At 40.4% G+C, this 25,724-nt stretch overlaps 1 non-coding gene and 1 pseudogene across 1 annotated transcript; one reads left to right on the top strand and one right to left on the bottom strand.

The window, feature by feature from the left end:
* The first annotated feature begins 407 nt into the window (after positions 1–407).
* On the top strand, positions 408–514 carry LOC128773963 (U6 spliceosomal RNA). The gene has a single exon (XR_008418454.1). It is a non-coding gene; the product is annotated as a U6 spliceosomal RNA (small nuclear RNA).
* A 20,052-nt stretch (positions 515–20,566) lies between these two features.
* On the bottom strand, positions 20,567–25,340 carry LOC109253641 (NHP2-like protein 1; annotated as a pseudogene).
* Positions 25,341–25,724: the final 384 nt, after the last annotated feature.

Raw genomic sequence — 25,724 nt, 5'->3', positions numbered from 1 at the left:
AACAGATAAATTACATTTGTATCTGTTATACATACTGCCTGCTATGAAAAGGTCCCGTTTCTTAAAAAAATACAAAAAACAGAACTAAAACTGTCACCTTAAGGTGTAACTCCTTCCGGGAGAGAATAGAGTCGAACAGACTCACAAGCTTGGGTCTAGGATGAGGCAGCCTGCATACAATTTCCAGTTTCATCACAGCAGTGGCCTTGGGCCAATGAGTGAGAATTCTCTGAATTCGAGACTTCAGTAACTTTCAACCTACAGGAAACTCTCAATTCCCTCATAAGGTTGCCATGAGGATTAGATGCAGTGATAGTACACGAAGGGCTTTGTACGATGCCTGTCATGCAAAAAGGACAGGATAAATGTTAGCTATCATTAGCTAGAGCCTTGCTACTCAAAGTGTGGTCCCCTGCTCGCTCTGGCGGCACATGTACTAAACTTGATACAGAGAAGATTAGCATGACCCCTGCACAAGGATGACACAGAAATTTGCGGAGTGTTCCATATTTAAAAAGGAAAAGCGAAGTGTGGTCCGTAGAGCAACAACACCAGCATCCCCTGGGAGCATGTTAAAAATACAGGATCTCCGGCCCCACTACTGACCTACAGCATCACAGTCTGTACCTTAAGGACATCCACGGGTGATTCATCAGCATATTACAGCTGGAGAAACGCTGGTTTAGAAGACACTGAAGACCAGAGGCATAGATCTTTAATAGTGGTATTCTAGGAGCTTTCTAGGGGGCATTGGACATTTTTTCCTGGTACCCTTCGAATCACACCTCGTAGACTGTTACTTTCTCCACCAAGATTTTGAGTTTGTAAGTGCAGTGCCTAACTACTGCCTCTGGAAAACCTGCTCAGCTTTCAAGGCACAGCTCAAGCATTGCCTCCTCAGCGCAGCCTTTCCTCGCCCACCTATCCCACCACCCACAACCTCCTGGAACCGAACGCTTCTCTCTTTGTCCTCTTCTTGACTCTGAACTGACTTCTATATCATGGTGCCAAAACACATACAGCAGAGTTGGAATGTATACCCGGCAACTCAGATGTGCAAAAATGTTCTCTAGAACTGAACTAAACTACCCCCAGGAGCTTCCCATCCTGCTGGGTAGGGGGTTGGAAGTACAGACACACAATTCATTGTGTCAGTTGAAAGACTCTGCCTCTGGATAAAATGCTGAGTCTTGCATATTTTAACCTCATTTTTCCTCCTCTTACAAAACACGGTGTCTGGAAGCAGTGAGGTTGAGGAGAATAGAGCCTTGGATCCATGCTATTTTCTGCTATGGAGTGGCTGGTCTGGAACAGTCCCTATTCCCCTGTGCTAATGTCTGCTGAAGTGCAGTGGGTCCCTTCTGGTCTTTTAGGGACTTCATTGGTTGCACCTGTTGTTAAATCTATAGCCCTGGTGATTTGTTTCTGGTTCCAAAGCCCCCTGATTTTGTAACTTCTTCATTCCAAACATAGGCATCTGGTGGCCCACTCGTCCTCTCTACTCCTTCTCATTTTGGATGTTCCACGTGCCACGTGCAGGCTATGAAGAAACACAAGTGTTAGATCAGGCCCGTGAACTTAGAGACCTCCCTCCCCTGTTGCTGTCCTACCATTTGGACGCCAGATTGCTCCAGCACCAAAGTAAATGCAGGTCTCCTCCAAGGGGGATTCACAGCTTCCTAGTTTGTCCCTCACTGCTTTGGTGGTTTCCTACAGGCCTCTCTGATAGCTGTCCGCCTGCTCCTCTCCTTCTCTACTTTCTTTTACAGTCCACATCTCTTCATTCCCAGGCAGGTGGAACCTCCTTCTGCACCCCCCGCTGAGTTCTCTTTACTCATGGCTTATAGTCAAACCCCATGCGTCGCTTGGACTACATACATGGAGCTGCTGGTATTTGAAAATTCTCTTCTTCCCTGATGAAACGTTACTCTTAAGACTATTGTCTAATAGAGGTTCTTAACCATTTTGTGACATGGTGACCTCCCTTGGCAGTATGATGGTCCCCTATGGATCCCTTCCTAGAATCATATGCTTCAATAGAAAAAATAAGGTACACAGGATTACAAAGGAAGCCAACGATATTGAAATTCAGTTATCAAAATATGTTTAAAAAATCGTGACAGACTAGTACCTGTGCTTCTTTGTTAATGGCGTAAGTGATAAGATCTAGTGGCAGGTCAAGTAACCACCATAATTTCAAACTAATGATGAGGGTAAATAATATTTTGAGAGAACTACAGCATTATTAATGTGGTATGAAAGTGTCTGTGATATCTACCGCTGACACAGTCACAGGTATGGCTAATATTGCTATCCTTTGTTGCCTATGTTAACAATGAAAGTAAAAGCAAATTTTTGGTGAAAGATTAGTAGAAATTCAGATGCACTTTGTCCTTGTGTACTTTATTTAGCTGGGGAGTCTCATGTTAAAAAACAACAACTTGTGTATAGACTAAAAATCCAAAACCTAGTCTGACAGTCAGAGCTAAGTAATGATATCCACTCTCACTGTTACACTTCTTTATTGCCACTGGTTTGTTTTCATCTCTCCTTCTCTAAGGCTATAAGTCCTGTGACAGCAGGGAACTGGGTTTTAGTCATTGTTGTCTCTTAGGAGCTAACCTGACACATGGCAGGAGATCCCTGTCTAACAAATGAAGGAGCAAACCAACCAGCTTTGCTGGCAAATCTGAAGAACCTAGCAGCCTGGATACCCATTCATCATTCACCATTCAGCTTCTCTTCACCATCAGAGACGTGGTCACTCATTTCATCTCTGGTCCGTTCCAACATTCAGCTCTGAATCCACCTTCCCACCAGTGCACATGCACAGGCACATGCACACATCACAGGACAATGAGTCACTTAACCAACAGCCGCTGCCACGAGACACTGGTACCTCCTATTCATTCAATATATGATTATGATACTCCTACTATGCTCCAGGCACACAACACAGAGCTGGGAATACAGAGGCAAGTAAGCCAGACACAGTCCACACTCCTCTGCTATGGAGCTTACAGTCAAGGGCAGTGACCTTTGAATAGTGTTCTGCACCCTCTTGGGTTCATGGATAGTCCCCAGAGCCTGATATAGGGAGACAAAGCTCTCAGAGGTCTAGGTCCCCTTCTCTACTTTATCCAGAGTCACTACCCTTTTTGTCTATTTTATATATTGGGGTTCACTTTTAGCAACAGTTTCAGAGCTAAGAAATAGTTGAAAACCACTGCCCTGGTAGATCAAAGTTCCTTGCATCCTTAAAGTCTTCAGGGAAGGGGATTCTAAAAGGCAAGTCCCTGTCCCCTTGAATCAGCACCTTTCTGCCTTTGATAAAGGTAGAGAAAGGGGGCTAAAAGGAGAGCAGCTGTGTGGCCTCTGTCCCTAGTTGTGGGCCCCAGCCACAACACCTACAGGAGACGTAGATTTTGCAGAGAATGGAATTTCTGGAGTGGTCATGCCACAGATGCCAAGCTGATGCCTTCTCCCTGGCACCCCACTTCCCTTCTTTGCCTTTATAAGTGAGATGGCAGAGAGAATCAGGAATGCAACCTTTCCAAGGGCAAAATGTGGTTAATTCGATTGATGGCTGAAAATCAAGACCAAAATTTTTAATACAGAATGGTGCCCTTTTTTAAATTGCCTTGCTTGGATGGGGAGTGCAAATTGTATTAGAAAAAAAATGTGGGGCCTGTGGAGACTGTGTTTGGAAACATATGAGGTGAGGCATGTAGTGGGAAAACATTTTCCCAAGAGCTGCCTCCTCCTGATTACATTAACTTGTTTGTTCTTAAGGGCAAATGTGGTAACAAAGAATTTGAAGTTGATTGACTAAGCAACCTCTTCCTTCCACTGCCATCCAACCCTAGGCCTTGGAAAAGGTCAGACAGTGATGGTGGCCCAGTCTGAGTGATGAAGGATGAGACCAGAGAGGATATAACAGAGGTGAGTCACAATGGCTCACACATAGTGTGAAAAGAAGCTATTGCTTGCTCATTCATTCATTCATTCATTTATTCATTCAACTACTTTCTGAGCACCAGTTGTGTGTCAGGTACTGTGTGAGGTGCTGGAAATGCAGAGACACAAAGTCTCCCTGGTTGGAGTATGGACAAGTTACCATAGCTCTGTAAGTTTTAGTTCACTCATTTAAAAAGTCGGGCTAATCAGAGTAGCTCCCTCATAGGGTTGTTACAAGGACAAAATGAGTTAAAACCCAAGTATGCTCAACGGAAATATTTTGCAGATTTTATACTAAAAACAGACTTTTGTCTGCTCACTTACCTGCTTAAAAGTTTATTAATATTCTAGAAAAAGACATGAATATTAGGAAACGAGGCAGGAAGGGTCCAGTGATTGTTACTATGGCTATGGAATCTATCCATAGGAATTTACCTCTAGCCTTCAACCTGTGAACTTGATCGGACTGTGGCCAGGGATGTATTGCCCTGGTTTGTTAGAGGGCCTGAATTCCACAATTCCACCTACCTTTTCCAATTAGCTGCTTGTTTCCTGATTGACTCTGGTCCTCAGGGGCCTCATGTCTATACAGAAACTCAGGTCCTGGCTCTACCCAGAAGCTGCAATATTAGTGGCATTGTTCCCAAGAGTATGGATCCTCTGACCCTAAGGCCTATGGGTCCTTCTTTAGTTAGAGTTTAGTTTTAGAGTCTGCCCAATGAGCATCCTTGCTTCGGGGTTCACTTTTTCTTGAGTATAAATAGGACACTCTGAAAGCAGGCCTAGGTGAGCCCGTGCATCTGGTGGCTTATTTCTATCCAAGGAAAGGGAAAAATTAGATTACATGGTGTGCTTAATTCCAAGACTGGCAGTGATATTTTTAAATATATATATTTATATATATATTTAATTTTTGGTTACAAAAATTGAGTTGTAATGAACTGTCACTATTTTGAATGTGTTTGACTTTGATGTTTAAAGATGACTGGAACTATTGTCTTTGTGGAATTCATTCATTAATCGTTACGCTGGAATTATACTGAAGTTGCCTCTGGAGTCATACATAGCCTTTGGTGTAATTTCATAACCTATTTAAAACACCCCCGTTGGGCTAGGGCTAAGAGTAGTACTCATGGGTTTGACGAGAAGCCCAATGTAAATGCTACAGTATGGTGTTTAAGAGCACAGGCTCTGGAGTCAGGCTGTTGGGTTCTAAATCCCGGCTTGGCTACTACTCAACCGTGTGACCTTCAAAAAAGTCATGAAACTCTAAGCCTTCATTTCTTCATCTCTATAATGGGGTAATTATAGTACCTACTCTATAAGGTTGTTGTAAACGTAGATGAAGAGAGCCTCACTCATAATAAGAATGGTAGATTACAGTACTGTTCACTTATATTTCTTGCCTCTCCTTGAAGTGCCTCTCTCTGTGGAATGATTATACATCTCTGCCCTGTTGAATTCAGGCTTGGCCATACGACTCGCTTTGGCCGATAAAATACAAGCAAAGATGGCATGAGTCACATACAGGCAGAAGTTTTAAGAGCCAGGGTGTGCTTTATCATATTCTCTTTCTCCTGTGTTATGTTAACTGCAATGCTCCAGACAGCATCTGATCTATTAGCCTGGGTTCCAGAGTGAAAATAATATGGAACAGAGGTTCAACCAAGCCATGCTGGACACATATCACGAGTAAAAAACATCCCTTTGTGGTTCACAACTAACTTTTTGGAATCATTTGTTACTGCAACACACCTCCCCTATTCTGACTGTTGTAAGAAGTGCTAAATGAATGTTAACTCTTATTACTAAGCAGAATCTCCCTCTCTCTCATTTTATAGAGTCTCAATATGTTGTGAGAATGAAAAATTTAGTAATTCAACTGTCTGCTTCATCTCCATCAGTGGCTTCCAAGCCTGTTTATTAATGAAGCTGCCTATACAAAGAAAGTTCTCTTTTTAATTTAAATTTTTTTTTTAATTTTTGAGAGAAAGAGAGAGAGACAGCATGCACACACAAGCAGGGGAGGGGCAGAGAAAGAGAGACAGAATCCCAAGCAGGCTCCATGCCATCAGCAGAGAGCCTGAAGTGGGGCTTGAACTCACAAACTGTGAGATCATGACCTGAGCAGAAATCAAAAGTCTGAGGCTTAACCGACTGAGCCACCCAGGTGACCCTACAAATAAATTTCTATATAGGACTTCAATATATTAAAATGGATAAAAGCAGTATTTTATTAATATCAATTTATTTGATAACCCAAACACATATTTACTTATTATAAGGAAAATTAATCTAAAACTGTTATGATAAACACAAACATTTGAAATTGGGAGTTACGATGCAGTTGTACCAATCTAAATCTGTAATTGGTTTTGGTTGCATGGTAGTAAGAATATTCTGACCCACAAAGATAACTATTTGCAAATGGTAATAGTATTTTTTTTAGATTTTATTTTTAAGTAATCTCTACACCCAACATGGAGCTAGAACTCAACAATCCCGAGGTCAAGAGTTGCATGCTCCATCAACTGAACCAGCCAGGCGCCCTACAAATGGTAATGCTTTTTATTCTCTTGTCCAACTGCATACTGTTGAGTTACAACGCATTCTTTTCCTTTAATATTTATTTATTTTTGAGAAGGAGAGAGAGACAGAGACAGAGACAGAGTGTGAGCAGGGGAGGGGCAGAGAGAGGGGGAGACAGATAATCCGAAGGAGGATCCAGGCTCTGAGCTGTCAGCACAGAGGCCGACGCCGGGCTTGAACTCACGAACCATGAGATCATGACCTCAGCTGAAGTCGGATGCTTAACCGACTGAGCCACCCACATGCCCCCCCTTTTTAATATTTATTTATTTTTAAGAGAGAGAGAGAAAGAGAGAGAGAGTTACATTACATTCTTTGATTAAACTGAATGGCAAATGAAATTTATTTTGACTTCTGCACAGAAAAATGAAACTATGGAGCAGCTCAAGTCAATGCATTGTTGGCCTTCATTGTGTAAAAATTTGGCATATAGAACATTCTTTAACATATGTGTTGTTTTTAGTTACTTTTTTTAGTTACAAATTTTAAGCTATCTACAAATATCTTCAAATAATATTCAAATTAGCTTTAGAGCTCCTGGGTCATTTCTTGAGAATCCTTGGAAGTAAACAAAAACATCTGCCTTGTCAGTATTTTCCAAGGATTGTTCATTTACATAAGACCTTCACTATTTTTCCTATATCTACAAATTACCTGTGCTATTCACTTAATCTTTTTCAGTTAATAACTTTCATAAAATGGATTAATTTTTTTAAAAATGTGTCCTCACCCTAAGCAATAGCATTTCTGAAACTAAATGAATCTGATATAATAGTTGCATTTTTCCTAACGTGTTAAAATAAATGCATACATTTTTAAACAAAAAGTTTTAAATGAGTCCCTTTGCCAGCTTTCGTTGCGCATTTACTATTGGTAATAATTATCACAATTACCAAAATTATTAACCACAATCCAAATTAATTTGCTTGACCATGGTTTCTTGTATGACTATGTGACAGTTTTTACACACAATACTGAGAGCTACTCTGGTTTACATCTTGATTTTGTATCAGGTAGAAACAGCTTAACTTTTTCTGAGAAAGCACTGGAATGTGGAGTGGGAAACAGATTTTGTGTGTGGAATAGGGCGTGTGAGTTGTTAGGGTAACTTAGGAGGACTGCCTGGCCTTAGGCTACATACCTAAAAGGAATTCACAGAGAAAGTATGTGGTGGCAGTAATGACTTAATCTAAGAAAGTAAACCTGTCTGTATGAATTTAAACTGTAGTTTTTTTCAGATCAACCACAGTGCAAGGAGGCTATATATAGATACAAGAATTATGGTGATTCTTTGGGTTTTTAAGGACAGTGGCATCAGAGACTTATGAAATAAAGGATGTAGTGAATAGATGCAAAAAGACAGAAAGTATCTCTATTATAACCTGACTTAAGTGATTATATCCCCTGATGCTTCAGAACTTCTTTTCCTGTTTTCGTCATACCCTGAGAATTGAAAGTCTCTATGTGTAGCTCTATAAAGGGGGTAAAGGCACACGTTGAGGAACAGAAATTTTCAGGAAATGTGCTATGAGAAAAAAACAGTCCACATCAATGTCCACACTGTTGACATGTGCACTGACTTATAACATGAGTCCTCTTGGGTGGAGACCCATAAACATCAGATACTCTTTTGTCCAGCTCTACAATAGAGCAACAGCAGGAAAATCCTGGAGAACAACATGGAAATCCAGGGGGTGGCTGGCTATTCAGTTACCTTCTGCCTTTGAACTACAAGACATTCTGAGTTTGACTCCACAGTCTGGAAGCCTCCTGTCACACGTGATATTTGATAGAATGACATTGCAATCCGATTCTTATTGACTGCTTGTCTTCCACCATCATGGATACATGTGAATCCATCGGACCAGGCCAGAAGAACCTGCTGCCAAATAAAAATATTTTGCTTTGACACTCGGGAACCAAAATAATGAACTGAGAATCAAGGCAGCAGGTGACCTTGATAGGTTCTCCAGGCTTGATCATTTTGGTTTAGGTCAAAACTCTTTACCCAATGACAGTGAGATAAGAGAATTCTTTTTTTTTTATTAAAAAATTTTTTAAATTAATTTATTTATTTTGAGAGAGACAAGATGAGTAGGGGAGGGGCAGAGAGAGAGAGAATCCCAAGCAGGCTCCACACCATCAGTGCAGAGCCCGATGAGGGGCTTGAACTCACGAAACCGTGAGATCATGACCTGAGCCAAAACCGAGACTCAGATGCTTAACCAACTGAGCCACCCAGGTGCGCAGAGATAAGAGAATTCTGAAGGTGTTTTAGTGTTTTGGTCCAAGATGGGGTTTATCTTTCCACATATGCCATTCTTATATAGAGGGAGGTTCCATGGAGACTTGGAGAGGAGCTCAGAAAAATAGCAGCATTTCATCCCTGACATATGGTACTAGGAGACTAAACCAAAATGCCCACTGCAGCATTTTATGAAATGGTGTAAAATGGGAATCAGCCTAAGAAATCATTGATGAGTAAATAGTATACTCTTACAATGGAAGAATATAAGATAGTGAAAATGAATGAACTTGAAGCACATGTATCAATTATGGATCCAACTTGAAAACATGTTTACAATATTACGTCATTGATACAAATGTTATCAGCATTCAAAGCAATACTATGTTGTTTAGGGAGGCATCATCTGTATACATTCATATGTAGAAAAAAGCACAAAGGAAGGACACAACTGTCTTCAAGATAGAGGTTACCTTTGTGCAGACGGGGAAGAAAATGACGCCAGGGAGGGGAGACAAAGGGTTTTGAATAGATGTTTAATATTTTATTTATTAAGCTGGGTGGTGAGTATATGGGTGTGTTCACATTTTTCTCTACATCTTTTAAATATTTCCAAACTTTTTTCATAAATAAAAAGCATTATTCAAATACACTCATGGCAACAGCCCATCTGACAGAGGCCCACTGAATTTCAAAGGTTACTCATGTGAGCTGAGCTGCCCTATACACTTGGAGCAGGGAGGTGTACCAACAAACTTGTGCAGACCTCAGAAAGGGCAGGCCATTTAGTGCCCCATCCTCAAAAGTAGGCTTTGGAGTTTAAATTTTCTGGGAGGTAGATGCCATTAATAATTTATAACTGGATTAGTCACCTGGCAGGGCCCTGAGAGGGATAGGACCTGGGACATGTTAGTTGACTTGGGGAGGACAGAGACAGTTGTAGAGAAGTGGCCAGTAACTTATGTTTAAAGTAATAGGAGTCAATTCAGGAAAAATTGAAATGCTTATGAATCACCTTTGTTTCCCCTTATTTGAAATGAAGGGCATTTTGAGTTCCAACTTTGGTTAGTCACTTTATAGAGTAAAAAGCATGCCAGTGAGACCATTGGTTCTGCCACTAAAACATTAAAATACAGCCATCTTTGAGAGATAGCTGCCCACAGATACCTCTCTAATATTTCATCTTGGAGTTAGATTGTACATGTGTTATAAGGCTGAGTGGCCATGTGAGACCTGTGTTTCTGTGGGTAGCTCTTCATAGATCTAGACCAGGGCATGGGGACTTGGCTCATGGACCAAATCAAGTCATGCTATACTTTTGAAAATAGAATTTTCTCGGACCATACCTATACACATTGACTTACGCATTGTCTATGACTGATTTTGAGGTACAGTGGCAGAGTTCAGTAACTACAACAGTGATCAACCAGCCCAAAAAGCTTAAAATAGTATCTTGATCTTTACAGAAAGCTTATCATCCCCAAGACTAGATGTGAGGGATTGACCAAGCGGTATGGAGCTGAGTGGGGCAGTGGAGGCACTGGACTCCAGGCAGGAGAAGGGAGAGCAGAGGAAGAGCAGCTCATGTCCACCTGGGTCCATTTCCCCAAAACACCACCAGCTGGCTCTATCTGCAGCTATGCTGAGGTTTGTTCCAATCCATTTTCCACCATGACCCAACCAGTGCAGCCACCAGCTGCTGACCTTTTTTCTAGTGCCTCCAGACCTGGGCAAACCCAAGTCCATTAATTATCAAACTCTGATTTTCTTGCACCTCTCAAATCTGTTTCTCTACTTGTCTTTCCCATCTTGTTGCTGAATTTTATCCTTCCAATTGCTTAGGCCAAAAGTCTTGCAGTCATTCATGACCCCTAACTTACTTTCTTTACATCATCCATATCCAATCCAACAGCAAATTCAGTCAGCTCTACTTTTCAAGTATATCAGAATTTGACCACCTCTCATCTTTCTACACTGCCTCACTGGGCCAAATCACCATACTCTCTTGCCTGGATTACTACAATTCCTTCCTAAAGGTCTTCCCACTTCTACCCTTCTTCCTTATAGTCTATTCTTCAAGCAGTCAGAATGATTGTTTTTAACCATAAATAAGATTATGTTACTCCTTTACAAAAACGTTCCAATGGCCTCCCGTCTCGCTCATAATAACATTAAAATCTTTAATTTATAAGGCACTCCATTATTTGGCCCTCTGTTATCTCTTCAACCTCAACTCTTATCATTTCACTCCTCCCTTATACCATTTCAACCACACTAGCCTCCATGTTGTTCTTGAACTATGCCAGACCTTGGCACATGATCTTCCCTCTGCCTGGAGCAATCTCCCCACAGCTATTCACATGAATCTTTCCCTCACTTCTTTTAAGTCTCTGCTCAAATATCCCCATCTCCATGAGATATTCCCTGACCTATTTAAAATCATAACCCCCACCACCCAGCCTGTGCTTCCCATCCTTTCCAACTCCGATTTTCTTTTCTTCAGAACATCCATCATCATTTGACAAAGTATTTATTTAATAAATTATCTTGTTTATGGTCTGTCACCCTCTATTAGGGTAGAAGCTCCGTGAGGGTAAAGATGTTTGTCTGCTTTGTTCACTGTTATATCCAACTGGCCTAGGTTAGTTCCTGGCATATAGTAGGTGTTCAAAAACTTTCTGTTGAATGACTTATTGGGATCTAGTTTCTAGTGGGGACCCATGGATCTTGAAAATCTCTGGGAACACTCACTAACATTATTACTATGTTTTGTTGTTTTTTTTTTCCAAGACAGTTACGCGTTCTACACACCTCTAAAAGGGAGCATCCAAGAAGAAAAGCCTGGGATTTTAGGTCTCTGAGCAGAAGGCATGGTGGTCCTCTGCTATTAGATACCTCAGGTCAAATGTGATGCTTTGCTTTGCTTTGCTTTGCTTTGCTTCTGGAATGACCAGTTAGCCCCTGGAGGGGCCCTGTCTTCCTCATTCTCTACTCTTCTTACCTCCAAACAAGGAGATTAGGACATAGTTTTCTTACTTGGTACCACTTTGCCTTACTCAGAGTAGTAAGAGCGGTTGTTTTTGATTCCATGTGAGCATGCCCCATCCGGTCAGCTGCCTGAGAATATGAACAGCATATGAACAGCTGTGGTGGCAACGGCAGTGACAGCAGCACCACAGGCAGCTCATTAGGTCCAACAAACCCTTTTCTCTGCAACCCCATCTCTCAGCCCCAGGCCCTCCTCCCTCCAAAGGAGCAGCCTCTCTTTTGTTCAGCCCAAGCCACAGTTCCTGGGGGATAAAAGAATCTGTGGCAGCTTGAATTCGAGGCTAGCATCAAGCGATGGAACAGGCTTAAAATAGCTCCATGAGGCCATAAACTCTTAATGATCCAATCTTCCAGCAGCCCAGGGACGCTGGAGGAAATCCAGCTCCAAGCTCCTGGTCTTTGGTTGCCAACCCCACCGACAGTGGTCTCTTTGTTCCTTATCAGCCTGAATAATTATTCTGTGGCAAGTGAGCCCTTTCACTGTTTCCTTCCTTTAAAAGGCTCCTCAGAGAATGAGTAGGCCAGATGGGCACAAAGGGCGCATTTGCTCTTTTCCACCTCAGAGCCGGCCTTGCCCTTCAGGAATGATTGATTTCAAATGTTACAGGTGCTCTACTCAGGAGATGCTCCAGAGGCACTGGTCTCTCTCAGCTGATATTTTCTAGCCCCAACCTCATCACTGTCACTTGCCTAGGAGATAGATTAGGAAGACTGATCTCTTAGAATCCTGGGAACCAAAGAAGACATCAAGAAGCCATGCTGACCAATCTCCTGCTTCTAGACTAGGGCAAGCCAGACAGATTAGAATGTCTGCTCTTTAGTATAATTAAACAGAAAATGTTTCCACAATAGTGATTGTATAGCTTACACCTGTGTTAAGAATCAAAGTGACGTTTCTTTCCAAGAACAAGAATTTCAAGCTCATTAGAGCAGGCTGGCAATTCTCTTCACAAACAAAGTCAAGTATAAGGTCACTTTCAAGCATGTGAACATCTTCTTTTCCTAATGAAATTTATAATTTGTTTCTTTTCCCCCAGTTTAATTGAGACAGAATTGACATGTAACATCAGACAAGTTTAAGGTGTACAGTTTAAGGTGTATTTGATATATGTATATGCTGTAAAATGATCACCACAATAAGTTTAGTTAACATCCATCACCTCATACAGTTACACATTTTTTTCTTGTGATAGAACTTTTATTCTTTTTTATACATTTATTTATTTTTGAGAGAGAGACTATGTGAGCAGAGGAGGTGCACAGAGAGAGATGGACAGAGGATCTGAAGTGGGCTCTGTGCTGACAGCGGAGAGCCTGATGCGGGGCTCAAACCCACAAACCGTGAGATCATGATCTAAACCAAAGTCATATGGTTACCCAACTGAGCCACCCAGGTGCCCCATGAGGAGAACTTATCTTCAAACTAGAAGTTTTTACCCTTTGACCAACTTCACTTGTTTCCCCCATCCTCCTTCTGCTGCCTCCGGCCACCACTAATCTGTTCTCTGTTTCTATGAGTTTGTTTTTTATAGATCATACACACAAGTGGGATCATGCAGTATTTGTCTTTCTCTGTCTTCTTCCATGTAGCAAAATACTCTCAGAGTTCATCCACGTTGTCACAAATGGCAAGATTCCCTTCTTCCTATGGCTGAATAATATTCATATGCGTATAACATATACGTCCCATTTTCTTTATCCATTCATCTGTTGATGAACACTTAGGTTGTTTCCATGTCCTGGCTATTGTAAATACTGCTGCAATGAACATGAGGGTGCAGGTATCTCTTTAGGATAATGATTTCATGTCCTTTGGACATATACCCAGAAATGGAATTGCCAAATCATATGGTAGTTCTATTATTAATTTTTTGAGGATCCTCCATAGTGTTGTCCAGTGTTGTACCAATTTATGTTCCTACCAACAATGTACAGTCTTCCCTTTTCTCCACATCCTTGCCAACGCTTGTTACCTCTTGTCTTTTTGATGACAGCCATTCAAATAGGTGTGAGGAGATACCTCAATGTTGTTTTTGATGTATATTTCCCTCATTATTAGTGATGTGGAGTGCCTTTTCATGTGCCTGTTAGCTATTTGAATATTTGTTTAGAAAAATGTCTATTCAGGTCCTTTGCTGATTTTAAAATGGAATTATTTGTTTTCTTGCTACTGAGCTGTACGACTTCTTATCTATTTTGTATATAAATCCCTTGCCAGATATATGATTCCTAAATATTTTCCCTTATCCTGATTGTAGCCTCATGAGAGACCCTGAACCAGTAGCACCCAGATAAGCTTCTCCTGGATTCCTGATCCCCAGAAATTGGGATGCAATAAATGTTTGTTTGTAGACACTAAGTTTTAAGCTAACTTGTTACATAGCAATAGATAACTAATATAGGAGGTGGACAGGCAACGACTTATATAGGCAATAATTAAAAGAAATTATCTAGACATAAGATTGTAGGTATTGCCTCTTGTCCCTAAGTAGGGAATGCCCAAATTTGGCTGATAGTAATATGGGGGTATCATCTGCCTTCTGACTCCACTTGACTTTAGGTTGGTGTTATAAATGTTTGTAGTGTCAGTAATATGGTCAAGAAGAAATAGCCTGTCTAAGAAAGGAGGTTTGGAATGGCTGAGTTATGCTTTGGGGTACAGCAGATTGTTCCAAACTTCTTCTCAGCCTTTTAAACTATTTCTTCTGGATAATCCTCAAAGCTTTGTAGACGTCTTCATCAGATAAGGCAGATATACTATCATGTCAATAAACATATGGTTCTTTCATTTCCTTTGACTTAAACAAAGTGATTAATTGGGAACCTGGGTGGCTCAGTCAGTTGAGCATCTGACTCTTGATTGCGGCTCAGGTCATGATTCCAGGGACATGGGATCAAGCCCGCATTGGGCTCCATGCTGAGTGTGGAGTCTGCTTGGTATTCTTTCTTTCTCTCTGCCCCCTCCCTCACTCATAATCTCTTTCTAAAACAAACAAACAAAAAAACAAACAAACAAATAAATAAAGTGATTAATTTAACAGAAACTATAAATCATTAGTAAAGCTTTTCTATGAAATCTCTGTATAGCTCTATAGTTCTACATATAATATCAAGATTCTTGATTGTTGTATGCCATTTTGAGGTAACTTTAACATCCTTTGGGTCTGAAAGCAGGTGGAAACCAAGGCATAGGACATGCAAATGACCTGCAAAAGGACACAGCCTGCATCCATAAACATATCGTAAAACTGAAAATGTCTGACTTTCTATCCAGAGCTCTGTTCTTCATATTTTTATCATTATTATTTTCTTTGCTTCTTCTAAATTCTTTACTGAGGAGTATACTTTAAGACCTACAGATGGCCAACAGACACATGAAAGAATTCTCCACACTACTAATCATCAGGGAAATAAAAATCAAAAGCACAATGAGATGTCACCTCACACCTGTCAGAATGACTAGTATCAAAAAGACAAGAAATACCAAGTGTTGGTGAGGATGTGGAGAAAAAGGAACCCTTATGCACTGTTGGTAGGACTGTAAATGGTGCAGCCATTCTGGAAAACAATAAGGAAGTTCTTTAAAAAATTAAAAGCAGAAATATCATTTGATCCAGTAATTCCATTTTTGGATATTTACCCGAAGAAAACAAATACACTAATTCAAATAATATAAATATATATATATAGCTCAGCCATAAAAAAGAATGAAATCTTGCCATTTGTGACAACACGGAGAGGCATAGAGGGTATTATGCTAAATGAAATAAGTCAGATAGAAAAAGACAAATGCCATATGATTTCATTTATATGTGAAATGTAAAAAAATAAAACAACAAACAAACAAAAAAAAGAAACAGACTCAAATATAAAGAACCAGCTGGTGATTCCCAGACAGTAGGGTGTTGGGAGGCTGGGTGGAATAGGTGAAGTGGATTAAGGATACAAGCCTCCACTTATAAAGTATATAAGTCACAGGGGTGTAAAGTACAACATAACGTATAAAGTGAATATTATTGTAATTTCATTGTATGGTGACAGATGGTAACAACATTTATTGCAAACACTGCAAAATGTATGTAAGTGTCAAATCACTGTGTCACACACCTGAAACTAATATAATATTGTATGTCAGCTCTACTTCAATCAAAAATAAATGTAAAATATTTATAAGGTACCTGGGTCGCTCAGTGGGTCAAACGTCCGACTCTTGATTTCAGCTTAGGTCATGATCTCATGGTTTGTGAGATTGGGTCGTGTGTCAGGCTCTGTGGTGACAGCTTGGAGCCTGCTTGGGATTCTCTCTCTCCCTCTCTCTCTCTGCCATTCCACCCTTGCTCTCTTTCTCTCAGATAAATAAATAACCATTAAAAAAATAAAAATAAAAATAAAATATTTTTTAAAAGCGTGCTTTAAACAAGCAACAAATAAAACATAGGGTTGGTTTAACAATAAAGAATCACTTGTGGAAATGATTTTTTAAAATGCTTTCTTCCAAAGCAACCTAAAGATTCAATGCAATCCTAACAATATTGTATGTGTGTGTGTGTGTGTGTGTGTGTAAATAGAAAATCCCATCCTAAAATTCACATAGGATCTCAAGAGATCCCAAACAAACAAAATAATTTTGAGAAAGACAAAGTTGGATGTCTCATACTTGATTTTAAAACTTACTACAAAGTTACAGTAATCAAAACAGTGTGGCACTAGCACAGAGACAGATATACAGATCAATGGCATATCATTGAGACCCCCAAAATGAACCCTAGTGTATATTATCAAATGATTTTTGACAAAGGTGCCAACACGATTTAGTGGGGAAAGGACAGTCTCTTCATCTAATGGTGCTGGGAAAACTGGATATCCACATATGAAAGAATGAAGATGGAGCTTTACCTTACACCATATACAAAAATTGAAGTGTATCAAAGATCTAAACGTAAGAGCTAAAACTATACAACTCTTAGAAGAAAACAGGGAAAATTTTCATGACATTGGACTTGGCAGTGATTTCTTGGACACAACACCAAAAACACAGGCAGCAAAAGAAAAAAACAGCTAAATTGAACTTCACCAAAATTAAGAATTTTTGTGCTACAAAGAATACTCTCAACAGAGTGAGAAAGTAACCTATGAATAGAGAGAAAGTATTTGCAAATTCTATATCTGAAAAGGGGCTGTTATCCAGAATACATAAAAAAAACCTCCTACAACTCAACAACAAAAAATAAGCACCCAATTCAAAAATAGACAAAGGACTTGAATAAATATTTCCTTAAGGAAATTTTATATATATACACGTGTATATATATATATATATATATATACACATATATATGCCCAATAAGCACGTAAAAAGATTCTCAACATCACTAATCATTAGGGAAATGTAAACCAAATCATAATGAGATTCCACTTCACACTCATTAGAATGACTATTTAAAAAAGAAAGAAGAGGGGCGCCTGGGTGGCTCAGTTGGTTAAGCGTCCGACTTTGGCTCAGTTCATGATCTCACGGTTCGTGAGTTCGAGCCCCGCGTTGGGCTCTGTGCTGACAGCTCAGAGCCTGGAGCCTGTTTCAGATTCTGTGTCTCCCTCTCTCTCTCTGACCCTCCCCCATTCATGCTCTGTCTCTCTCTGTCTCAAAAGTAAATAAACGTTAAAAAAAATTTTTTTTAAATAATAAAAAAAAATAAAAAAGAAAGAAGATATTTGCAAATGACTTATCAGATAAAGGGGTAGTATCCAAAATCTATATAAAAAAAAATTTATCAAACTCAACACCTAAAGAACAAATAATCCAGTGAAGAAATGGGCAAAAGACACGAACAGACACTTTTCGAAAGAAGACATCCAGATGGCTAACAGGCACATGAAAAGATGCTCAACATCACTCATCATCAGGGAAATGCAAATCAAAACCACAATGAGATGCCACCTCATACAGGTAAGAGTGGCTAAAATTAACAACTCAGGCAACAACAGATGTTGGTGAGGACACAGAGAAAGCGGAACCCTTTTGCTCTTCTGGTGGGAATGCAAACTGGTGCAGCTGCTCTGGAAAACAGTATGCACTACTAAGTATTTATCCAAAGGATACAAAAATTCTGATTCAAAGGGGCACATGCACCCCAATGTTTATACCAGCACTATCAACAAGAGCCAACTTATGGAAAAAAGTCCAAATATCCATCGACTGACCAATGGATAAAGAAGATATGGTGTGTGTATATATATATATATATATATATATATATATATAAAATAGAATATTACTTGGCAATCCAAAAGAGCAAAATCTCACCATTTGCAACAATATGGATGCAACTAGAATGTATTATGCTAAGTGAAATAAGTCAGAGAAAGAGAAATATTATGCTTTCACTCATATGTGGAATTTAAGAAACAAAACAGATGAACATAGGGGAAAGGAAGGAAAAATAAAAGAGAAAGAGATAGGGAGGTAAACCATTAGAGACTCTTAGCTATAGAGAACAAACTGAAGGTGGCTGGAGGGGTGTTGGGTGATGGGATGGGCTAAATGGGTGATGCACACTAAGAAGGGCACTTGTTGGGATGAGCACTGGGTGTTATATGTAAGTGATGAATCACTAAATTCTACTCCTGAAATCATTATTACACTGTATGTTAACTAATTTGGATTTAAATAAAAATTTTAAAAAAGAAAAAAACAGAAAATAACAAGTGTTGGTAAGGATGTGGAGAAAGTGGAACCATCGTGTATTGCTGGTGAAAATGTAAAATGGTGCAGCCATTGTGGAAAACCAAATAGTGGTTCCTCAGAAAAATAGAATTATCGTACGACTCAGCAATTCCACTTGTAAGTATATACCCAAAAGAAATGAAAGCAAGAGCCTGAACAGGTATTTGTAAGTAAGTATTCATAGCAACATTATTCTCAAGAGCCAAAAGCTGGAAACTGCTCACGTGTCCATCAATGGATGACTGGATAAACAAGATGTGATATATACATACAATGCAGTATTTTTCAGCCTTAAAAAGGAATGAATTGGACCCATGCTACAAAATGGATGAACCTTGAAGACATTACACAAAGTGAAATAAACAAGACATAAAAGGACAAACGCTATTTGATCCCACTTACATGCAGTTCCAAGAATAGTCAAATTCATAGAGACAGAAAGTAGAATAGTGGTCTCCAGGGGTGGGGCGGGGGGAAGGGGGCAATGAAAAGTAATTGTTTAACGAATACAGGGCTTCAGTTTAGGATAATGAAAAAGTTCTGGAGATGGATATTGGTGATGGTTGCACAGCAATGTGAATGTACTTAATACCACTGAAATGAATACTTAAAAATGGTTAAAATGGTAAATTTTATGTTATGTATATTTCACCACAATAAAAAATTGTTTAAATGCTTTCTGTCTGCAAAAATGTTTCCCAGCCTGCCACATTTACATTGGCTCTATCCCAATTTCCCACTGCCCGCGATTAGGCAGACTTCCTCCAAATCCCCTACTTCTGGCTCAAGTCAGCTAAATCTCCACGACACCAAGCCACTGGAAATAATTTCTTTGTAGGGTTAAGTTTCCCAGAAATTGGAAAGTCCCTACTGATGCCACCATGAATCAGACAAAGCTCTGTAGTTTCTCTTCAGGCCAAAGAATTCCTGAATGTCCCTTGACAACTCTCCCCTCCTCCTTATGTCTATTTTGTTTCCCATGAAAATACTTATTACCATTTTGGGGGAGAATATGACTATATTTCTACATTACAATGCTCACAAGAATGACACGCTAGCACCGTCCTTCTGATGTGATAAAGAACACATACATCTGACCCACATTGTGGCAGGAAACAGGAGTAAGAGCTCTCGGAGCTGGTACCAAGTACCCCCTGAAGACATCTCCATCCACTAGAGAGGATGTTCCTTTGGATTCCGGCATCCTGTTATAGCTGCCAGTCAAGTCTCCATGATTTGCCCAGACTTCTTCATTCCAGTACCAGTTGACCCTTTTTTTTTTTCTTGCCACTCTTGACTCTTTCTTTCAAGACCTAAGTCAACTGTCCCATGTCTAACTCAGCCAGGCAGTTTCTGGGATTCTCCAGCACATCTCTTTGGTATGTTGCTGCCCTGCCACCCTCAGGGGCACAGTTGGGAGTTGGGGAAGGGGGGGGGATAATATCACATCTCCAAAGCAGAAAGCAGGGGCATATTAGCAAATGACACTTGGACATACACCTAGCAACCTCACGGGATATATGCTTTTCTCCCCAAATGGTACATAAACCCCTAGAGAGCAAACATGTATGGAAGGATTTTGTACTCTAGGCACAAGGGAGACAAAGCAAACAGCGTTTACTTCCAACATGCTCCCCACACAACAGGAAGTTAGCGCTTAAAAGCTGAAACCAAATCTCTCTCCTGGCTCTTCCCTGCCTTTGAATGGTGTCATCACTCTGCTTCCACCTGTTTTGACATGTGATTGTTTCTCAAAAGGGAGGATAAAATGGCAGAGAGCGAGAGAGAGTAGAGAGGGAGATTGGGGTGTGTGTGTGTGGGGGGTACTATATGGACAACAACCTATAAAACAAAACAAAAACAATACAGGAATGCAAAAACCAGATTCAGTGCTATCACACAACAAGAGAGGGCAGCTGGAGATACTACGCGCTAACACACACAATATGATACATGACCCCAGGTTGAGGACTCAGTGACGAGTGGGGCAGAGACCACCGGTTTTAGACCAAGAGGCTTTCAGTGGACTGCTGAACCGACTGCTGCTTCAGCCGTAAGCCCTCTCCGATGGTGACAGAACAGGTGATGACAGGCCTGGCAACCCCACAGGCCCGCCCCAGGGCCTGCTCAGAGTGCATGAACGCACAGGGCACATTCTTAATCCTCCCGCAGCAGCAGAAGGTGCAGGGTCATCTCCAGGGGCTCTGGGTCTGCGGCCGTCAGCGTGAGCTCAGAGATGCCCCTGTTGAGGGGGTTGGCGGCTTCACTGGCTCCTTTCCGAAGCTGCTTGTAGTTACAGGACTGCCGAACAAGGGCCAGGGCTTTCTTGGTGAGGTGGGTGTCTACGAGGGGGTAGGCCTTCAGATTTACATCAGCCTCAGTCACGTCTGCAATTGTGAGGTCTCATCAGCCCTCAGGGAGTGTCATACCTCGGCCGGAAAATCGCACCACACTGGAGGAGTAGAAATGGCTGAGCACCTACTTATTATCATTCATGTGGCATTTGAGAATTTCCATAACACCTTCTTTTTTAATGTTTATTTATTTTAAGAGAGAGAGAGAGCAGGGGAGGGGCAGAGAGAGAGAGGGAGAGAGAGAGAGAGAGAATCCCAAGCAGGAGAGAAACGGGGATAGTTGGCAAAAAGCGCTAATGTCTATTACCACACCTTCCTCCTCTCATTGTAAGCCACAGTGAGCTACCTATAAGTTTTTGGAATGTGCACATGCTGTTCTTTTTGGCTCCCTCCCCCAATCCTTCTGGTACGCTTCTACTTGATCTTTCAGTTTCAGTTCAAGCGCTATGCCTCCAAGGAACCTTCCTTCTGTCTCATCTGCTCCCGTTTCTCCTTTCCCAGACCAGGTCAAGCGATCTGCTGTGCACTCCAACACTCTGTTCTTCCTTCCAGCATAAACCTTATCGCAGTCTCTGAATCTAATTGCTGATACAATTAATAAAGGTGAAATGGATAATCTTCAGAGCTTTGTCTGCTTGATCCTAAGCTTTTGCCCATTTGGCAAACCATGCTGCTCAGACCGGAGAAGAAGATGCCTGCCTTCTACTGTGGGCTGAGAGCATGTGGAATGGGTCTAGAAAGGGAGGGTGTGGCATATGAAAGTTGAGCTTCATTTATGAGCTAATCCTGGGACACATACTTCCTTGGGTGTGTTAACTGGGGTCAATGGGGTGGGGGACATGGCTATTCTGACAGTTTTATGTTCATTAAGCGAAGAACACCAGGGAATTTTGACTTCTTCCACAGGTTCCGTTGATGAGTTTCTAGCAGCCAAATGATACATGATTTGGGAGGTAGAGTTGAAACTCTTGTTGTATTGGGTTTTAGAGTGTTCTTTGCAAAATAGATAGACATCCTGACTGTGCTTGCTTTTTGCTAAGGATGTAGACGTGCAGCCCAAGGCATTTCTTCGGGAATCTTTGATAGTGCTTGATGTTCCCCTGTAGTAACAAAGAGCTCACTACCAAGGGCAGCACTTAGAATGACGTCCATGAAGAAGTGTTCAAACTCATTAGTAATTACAGAAACACAAGTTAACTAAGCAGCTCTCAGGCTGGCAAAAATTAAAAAGTCGATAATGTATTGATGAGGATGTGGGGATATAAGAAATCTTATGTTCTGCATAATGTAGACTAGTTCAGCTATTCTGGAGAACAATTTGGCACTACTCCATTCACTCGATGAATATTTATTGAACACCGTTCATGTGTCGAGAACCGTTCTAGGTGCTTGGGATATAAGCAGTGAAAGACACAGACACAAATCTCTTGGAATCTTACTATCAAAATAATAATTATAATATAATATAAGAATTATATTGATGTATAATTATATTACATATTATAATAATAATTATAACATAATATTTGCTATATAATTAAATAATATAATTATATGACGTAATTATATTATATATTTATAATTATTACAAGATAATAAAGATAATATCCAAATATTTCATTTATTAGATAATTATAAGTGCTAAGCAGAGAAAGTAAAGCAGGAAAGGGAAATACGAAATGTTCCATAGGAGTTGAAACTGAAAAAAGAGTGGCCAAGGAAAGCCTCACTGGCCTGAGGGTTACATAGTTAACGTAGTCACATTAAACACACGCACGTCCTCTCACCCAACAATTCTGCTCCTGCATATGTGGAAATATTCCAAAACAAGCCTGTAGAGGGACATGTATGAAGATGTTCATAGCAGTGTTATTTGTGCTGGTGGAAGTTCAGCAGAATTCCAGTGGAAATCCTTGACTGAAAGAGTGGATAGATAAAATGTGGTGGATACGTGCCATAGAGAATTATGCAGCAGTTGGAAGTAACAGATTAAATATACACACAGCAATGTGGATTGCTCTAAAAACATAATGCTGAGTGAAAAAAGTAAGAAACAGAATGAGATGTACAGCAAAGTACTACTTATATAAAGAATACATGCCCACAAAACAAGAACACAGAGTTTGAAAACACATTTGAACAAAAAAAGCTACACGTTAAACATACCAGAATGGCTACCGGTATGTGGCATAAGAGGGGGAGTGAGATATGGGGTTAAAAAATAAGATAAAATAAACACAGCCCAATATGTGGATTTGAAGTTCCAAAAATACAGATTTCTATAGGATGAGAGTCAAGTGTTTCTGTCACTCACCATGCAATTGTGCAGACTTACCCAATTCACTCAACTTATCTGGGTTTCAGTTTCCTCTGCTACATGAGAATAATATGTCCAGTCTTAGCTCCCTTCAAGGACTGTTGCAAGGTTCCAGTGTGTTAATGAACAGAAAAGGACTTCAAGTTTAAAGTGGAGACACTTATCTAATATAAGCAACGGTTATTGTTGCACAAAGTGGGTGTTTGTTGTTTGACTTCCCACTATGCATTTCCATTTTTGTTTGACTTCCCCCTATGCATTTCCATTATTGTCTCCTCCCACCAATCCTGATTCCCATTTGGGGATACCTGTTTTGAAGCAGCTGACTCTATTCCAGGTGGAACACATGACCTAGGATAACCGCTCATTTCATCCCTTGTCCACGGTGATTGTTTTGGGGTGGTATATGATTTGGGCTGTTCAAATAAGACGTAATCTGAAGACTTTGGCTGGGAGTACTGAGGAAAGTAAGCTTCTTCCTTGTTTGCCATGACAAGGTAGTATGTAGCCCTGGAAGTAGCAGCTAAGTCCTTCTTTGGAGCAAGAAGGGGGACTCTACCTGAGAATGGAGTCCTAACAAATGAAGTGGAGCTGAGAAATGGAGAGAGAAGAAGAGTGAGCAGGCAACTGAGCAGAATGAAGCTCACCCAAAGCTGGGTTTACTCTTGAACTATACAGTGGCATTGGCCAGTAATTTCCCCTTTTGGGGTTAAGACAATTTGAATTGAGTCTTCAGTGGCTTGCAAACAAAGAATACAATCCTCAGTGATGCACTGTTGTTTATTTTTATCTGTTTATTGTTTTTTACAAGTACACACAAAACCTCTTAAAATAAACTGCAAAGCTGTAAGCAACACGGTGGGTCCTGAGGCTGAATTGGTACAATCTCTACACCGGATGGAAACGTTCTCTAGAAAGTGCCCTGAAATGGATTGTTCAAGGTTTTCAGCAGTTCCAGACTGCAAATGATGTCAGCTGCTCCAATTTTGGATGAGGAAAAAAGATATCTGCTTTCATACATTTGTTTCCTGATCTGTAGTTGACAAGAGAAAGAATCCTGGAAATAAAATTGTTGCAGGTGCCTGATGATTCCGATCCTTTAGCCACATGTGATGAAATGGAGACTTCAGTTTGTAAAGAATGCCCCTCTAGAGGATCCTGGGCTTCAGAATTGAACACCACAGGGAAGCAAGAGGAGCCTCAGCCTATAGTGTTCTGTGATGAGCACAGCTTCTTAGATTCCCAAGGCTGAGTCCGCAGAGCAAATGCTTTTGAAAGAATACAGCAGCCAGTATGCTAACAAAGAGAGTTAACATCCATCATCCAAACTGCTGTTTCCCTTCAGTGGCCTTGACTTCTTTCTAGAAAGAGTGCTTTAACACCCACAAACACTCTTTGTGCAGTTGGTTTGTGAAGATTTTCCCAGATTTGGGGGAGTGAGGCAGGAGGAAAGAATTAGCCTCCAGAATGGCAGCTCTTGATTTTCACAAACATCACTAGACTTGTCCGGGATGCCTATCATGCTTAACGGGCATGATGGAGAATGTAGAAGTTTGAGACTAGGGTCACACCCTCATGAAACAGACTACTTAGCCAGACAGGAAACACACAGTCACTCATCATGCTCCTCCAAAAATATGGCTTTTGCCTAATTTACTCCTGCTTATCCTCAGCTCAGATATCACTTCCTCAGAGATCCCTTCTCTGGTCAAATCCACAGAAAGCAAGCTCTCATAGATCCATGCAAGTCTTCTCTGTAGCACTGACTGAGCTTGCACATTTACTTGGCGTGCTTTTTAGATTAAAGTTAGTTCTCCCACTGAACTCTTGGTTCCTTAGGGACAGAGATGGTCAAAGTCTTTGCTGTTTAAAAAACACACATGCAACTTTCACTACGTGTCAGGCAATTTGCTCAGTAGTTTACAAATATTAACTCATTTAATTCTCATGGCAACTCCAGGAGGCATTATCATTGCCATCTATGGAGAGGAAAGTGAGACCCAGAGATGCAGAATAGCTTGCTCAAGTTCACAAAACTAAAAAATGACTTAGCCAGGATTCAAACCCAGGGAGGCTGGTGCCAGAGTCAACCATACTGTCAACCATCATGCTATGATATTTTGCTCACCATTACATCCCCAGTACCTATCACAATGCCTGACACAGAATATATGCTCAGTAAACATTTTCTCTTGGATGAATTAACGGATCTTGTCCTTTCTAACACTAAGTCAGGCAACCCAAAGTTAGCATAATAATCACACATTGACTTATAAATCATATTCATTAAGTTTGCACATAATTATAATAAGATCATTATAATCCTCCTTGTGATTTCTTTTACATTATTGCAGGGTTTTTTTCTCCCTCTTTTTTCTACTTTAACTTGTTTTCATTGAGATATAATTGACTTATAACATACTAGTTTCAGGTGTACAACAAAATGATTTTATATTTATATATACTGCAAAATGATCACTACAATAAGTT

The sequence above is a fragment of the Panthera pardus genome, unplaced genomic scaffold (genome assembly GCF_024362965.1).
Source record: "Panthera pardus isolate Hobbes unplaced genomic scaffold, ASM2436296v1 HiC_scaffold_27, whole genome shotgun sequence".
NCBI classification, from domain to species: domain Eukaryota; kingdom Metazoa; phylum Chordata; class Mammalia; order Carnivora; family Felidae; genus Panthera; species Panthera pardus.
Note: the sequence above shows the minus strand (reverse complement) of the source record. Positions and strands in the feature narration are given on the sequence as shown.